At 46.4% G+C, this 5,215-nt stretch overlaps 1 non-coding gene across 1 annotated transcript; it reads right to left on the bottom strand.

The window, feature by feature from the left end:
* Positions 1-309: 309 nt before the first annotated feature.
* Positions 310-384, bottom strand: LOC147748692 (small nucleolar RNA SNORD19). The gene has a single exon (XR_015300307.1). It is a non-coding gene; the product is annotated as a small nucleolar RNA SNORD19 (small nucleolar RNA).
* Positions 385-5,215: the final 4,831 nt, after the last annotated feature.

The raw sequence follows: 5,215 nt of genomic DNA, 5'->3' as shown, positions 1-5,215 counted from the left end.
GAATACGGTCTTGTGAAGGAACAGTGACTGGGGACTTCCACGCAAACAGTGACCATGGGAGCAGCAAATTAAGACGGGCAGAAAGGCAAAATCTTATATCCCATAAATACAGAAATAAATGTTTAAAGAGACGCTTTCTTGTGATCATATCTATGAGAGAAAAATATGGAACACAGTCGGAGTGCAAGCGGTCTAAATGTGAACTTTTAAGGATGAATCCTACCACACCACTTCTTTTGGGTTTGCTTCAAACCTATGACAAAATGCACACTTGGTGCTCAAAAGTAAACAGTGGACACTGAATTATGGAGCTCTTGAGAGATCAGAGTTGGATCTGACGGTCTTCAGTGGATTTTCAGACCATTTTCAGTGTCATCATCTCTCTCATAAAGCTACAGTTACACCTACAGTTCGATGCAATCGAGTGCAACAAACAATAACCATCTCTATTTGGTAAATCAGACACGCAAACATGGACACTGACACCACACGAACACCGACATACCGTATCACTGGGAAACGTGAGCAGCTAACACCCTATGGACGCAGGGCGTGTACAGGATCACTAAGAAACAGAAGCTGCTAACATCACACAGCTATGCACGACCACTGGAAAACGCGTGCATAGGATCATTGAGAAAACATAAGCTGCTAACCACACGAACACATGCGTGTGCATATGATCACTGGGAAACACTACATGTTCAGGAATTTTCCTCACCAATTTTATTTAAACTAAAGACCAGCTTCTTGCTTCCGGAAGCATGTAGAACTGCCTGCTCCACCTGAGGGCACCTGCAGCTAAGCGGATCTCTGGCATCCAGCACCTCCAGGACCACGTCAGCTTCTTTTAACACCTAAGAGAAAGGATGCAGTGATGAACCAGGTTTTAGAACCCAGCGATGCCAGGGGCACGCCCAAAGTCTTCGAGTTCACCTGTCTTAGAATACAGAGACACAGGATATTGCTCTGTGACGTCAAAGATCAAATTTATTGGCTGCAACCAGGAACAGAAGTCTACGAAGTACGACACAAGTAGGTTTGTCAGAATCTGCTCAATTTTTGTATTGTTCGACATCGTCTTTTATGCTAAAAATCACATTACTGACAAACACCCATTATTTACGAATTGTCCAATCATAGGTAACATTGCAAAAGGTATTGCATGACGACAAACCCACTTTTCAGTTGTCCAGCCCACCATCAATTACACGGGAAAGCCCAACATTCTTTCTCGAACAGGCCGGACAAACCCATAATAAGGGACCACAACCCAAACCATAAACAGACCATAAAAGAAGGAACAAACACAGATGAGAAGCAAGATAAAGGGGTGTGTATGTGCATACCAAACTCAACAATGTCCTGTTCTTTGATCCTAATCTCAATCAACTACCGGACAAGGAACTGGCTTAGCAAGGGTAGCTACAGGCAACGGGGTCAGTTCGCTCAGGTCACCTAGCAGTCAGCTAAAGTGTACGTGTACCAAAGACTCGTTCAGTCGTAGTCATCGGCCTATGTGAGGGCAACCACAAAATGGCTGCCGTACACAAAATGGAACCCGAGGGTTCAGAACGAAATCCCTAAATACGTAGTAAATCCATCGGTTTAACATGGCAAAATCACTCGTACTTGCCCCACTCACTAGTTACGGTCCGCTACTATCAAATTCGTAACGAAACCATGACCTTTATGAAACGGGTTCAGAATTCACGGAACCTCAGATGCGGTCAGATAAAACATCCCAGGCCATACTGTGTTCACCATGTACCCAAGCAACGACAAGGAAAGCTAGATGTCGGCCAAAGAACAAGCAGGACGAGTGGACACATCGGAATATATATGAAATTAAAGCGAAGTCCAAACTTGGTTCAACTTAGCCTCACCATCTCTCGCTCCAGTCATAGAATGAGACGGACCTGTCTACACCCTACATTTTGTGCCAGGAGCATGCACAATGGACCACTGGCACCATGAAAACGCCACACAACATGCGCCCAGGATGTCACGCAAGATTTGGGGGGGAATCAAACAGACCTTTGCACAAGAATAGTCAGACTACATTCTCTTTTGCACTGAAGGGAAAAAGGCCTGGTCACATTAAAGTTTTACTGACATAGTAAAACAGCCAGGCTACACACTAGAACAGCCCGGTGCTTGCCCCTGTACCACGTGGGGCATTCCAGTCCCAAGAATAAAGAATATGAACAGTGCTGCACCTCACTGGAGTTCACTACCCACACCTCCCCCATCTTTTCAGATATCCCTTTCTAGATTTCACTCCTGATCACTTATGAAAAAAAAGCACAAATAGCGAAGTACTGACTGACTTGACACAGCTTCAATAGCTCACCTTGTTCAGTTCCCTACAAAAGAAAGCCAGAGTATGTTTATCATGAACCTGGTCCGTCTTTGTTGGCTTCTTGCTGGGCGGCTCCTAGAAGAACAAGCCGTGAGCGAAACCGAAACCTTCCGTGGGGCGGGACTTCCGTCTTCAGAAGCCCACGCATGCACCCACGGAGAGAAGAGGTGCTGGTGACGCGGGGCTCCCATATCCGAGGGAGAGCCCCGCGGTGGCGACTGAAGTCCGGAGTGGCGGTAAGTGGGCCTTACTTGTGGGGGGGTGGGGTGCGCTTGTGTGTGTGTGTATGCACTCGTGTGTGCGGCGGGGGGGCTCTGTATGTGTGTGTGCGTGTATGTAGGTGCGCTTGTGTGTGTGTCTCTGTGTGTCTGCGGCGGTGGGTGTGCGGGGGTCTCTGTATGTGTGTGTGCGTGTATGTGTGTGTAGGTGCGCTCGTGTGTGTGTCTCTGTGCGCATGCATAAGAAAAGGGAGGTGTGGCTGTGTGGTACAGCTTTCCAGGAGAGGAGACAGGAGCTGGCCCCAGCGAGTGCATTCACGTGCGCGTGGCCCGCTCAATTCCGAGCGCGCTGCCAGCTCCTGTCCCCTCTCCTGGAAAGAAGAATCCATAACAATAGGTCTCTGACGAGACCGCGCTTCGCGCGGTTCAACGCCACGAGACCCAAAAATATGTTATCTGCATGTTACATGATGTGCTTTGTAGGAGACACAATAACCCTGTGTGCTACTTTGTGTGAAAACTGGGAATTCACAAAACAGATCTTTCCAGCAAATGTTTTAACCACCAATGTTATCTTACCATTATTACTATTCCCTCTGATTTGCTGGGAACACAAAGAGCTCTGCAGCGGGTACCTTAACCCCATAAGATATTCTAAAATTCAGGCTTTGCAACCAATGAAGTCGAAAAGATTTACTGTCATATTTTACCTTGTTGCCAATATCTTTGTGGCAGAGTAAAAGAAATAATTTATAGTTGAGGCCCGGAATTTTCTTTGGGGTTGCATCACTTTTCTTGCATAATCCTGACGCAAAATCTATTTTGGGATCTACAGTGCTACACAAATAATGTTTGCATGGCTTTTTGCGTTGCGTTACACAGTGTTGGGTAGGGATAACATGGGTGGTGCATGGGCATTCATGCACATCTACCGATGTATTTTGTTTGCAAATAACATACAGTGTCTTCGTAAGGCAGGGACACTCTGTTTCCCTGGGTCAGCTCTTGAATTCTACTTCTTAGTCAAAGGATTGTGGTTATTCCCCATTATTGTGAGATGACATTTCAACTAGGCCCTTCTAGTGAGTTCAAAGCTTAGAAAGAAGTCATAGAAAGTCAAAAAGCCTCCGCCACAGCAGCTTGTAATCAAAGCAAGTTGCCCAGAGGCCTGGTCGCCCAGTATTCAGTCTTGCTGGAGTGGAGATTTGTAGTGCCATGGCACACGTCTTCGGCCCAGTAGTGAGCAGAAGTCTCAATGCTACAGTAGAGGTGCTCCTCCTCCTACATGGTAAGCCTCCCTGAATCCAGCGGCAGGTCTTAGGTCCTCCTGGATTGTTGGATGGTTGAAGCGTTGCTCTTCCTCTGTGTGTAATGGCTGTCTTCTCCTTCAGAGTTGGCAAGCTGATGCAGGGAGCCAGCCCTTTCACTTCACCACGCCCCACCTCCTGTTGTATGTGGTCGTACCAGAGTACAAAGGGAAACAGCACCCTCAGGTCAGTTCTGGTCAGACATTGTCACTGAGTGCTGCGTCACCTTTGGGTGACAAACAAATGAAAATGTGGCACGCCTTCAGCTCCTTCTAGACCCGCTCATCTAGCAGAGGGAACCACACTTGATCTCGTAGGGCTCTTTTGGTGGCTACGTTACCAAAGTGTCCTTCATAGGCCAGCTCTATGACCCGCTTTCTAAGGCTTTCAAGTATGAAGAATCTCAAGCCTCTCAGTGTTACACCCTCCTGGGTGACTGCTATTTCATCCTGTACATTTTTGAACTTTTGGAATTCAACATCATTGGTGAAAGCTGGGTACTTCTTATCCATGATTGCTTAGCAATAAGTTATTTTATGATGATCATCTCTTTATTGGTATTGGCAGCAACAGTTTCTGGCGGACCGACAGAGCCGCTGGTTTGCTGGAACTCATGATGATGTTGAGATATGCTTCAGCGGTCTTGGATGTTGAACTGTGATGATGTAGCTGCACTCATGAGAATTCATCTGCTGGGTTTTGATCCTTCCCAGCTATGTGCACAATCTCTTAGTCATACTATTGTAGTCTTAACCCCACCTCTCAATGCCAGGGGGCATGTTGGCCTTTGGGTTTCCAAAAATTAAGAGCAATGTCTGGTGATCAGTGTCAACAGTAAACCGTTTTCCATAGAAGAATATATGAAAGTGTTCACTGGCCCACACCATAGCCAGACTCTCCTTCTCTGGCCGAGAGTAGGCATGTTTTGACTCAGACAGGCTCCGACTGGCATTGACCACAATGTGTCTCTGAGCAATCGGATGGCCATTGTGTTGAGCAAGGATTGCCCACAGTCCTAGTGAGTTCGCCTCAACTGTTATCATGGTATGTAACTTATGTTTAAAGTAGGCATTTTCAGTTGCATTCTCAATCACGTTTAATTTCTTTGAAACTCTGGTCACATTCAGGGGATCACTGAAACAGGACATTTCGCTCAATAAGGCACTCATTCTAGCAAAGTTATAACCGTAACTTGAGCAAAAAATGGCATGTCTAGAAAGGATTGCAGCATAGTAACATTCTGGGGGTGAGGCACGTTGATAACAGTACTTGCACCTTATCTGAGTGTCAAGTAATTCCCCCAGCAAAGAATATATGCCCAAAAACTT

This window comes from Lissotriton vulgaris, chromosome 1_1 (assembly GCF_964263255.1).
Source record: "Lissotriton vulgaris chromosome 1_1, aLisVul1.2, whole genome shotgun sequence".
NCBI classification, from domain to species: Eukaryota; Metazoa; Chordata; class Amphibia; order Caudata; family Salamandridae; genus Lissotriton; species Lissotriton vulgaris.
The sequence above is the reverse complement of the archived record's forward strand: the minus strand, read 5'-3'. Positions and strand labels throughout refer to the sequence as shown.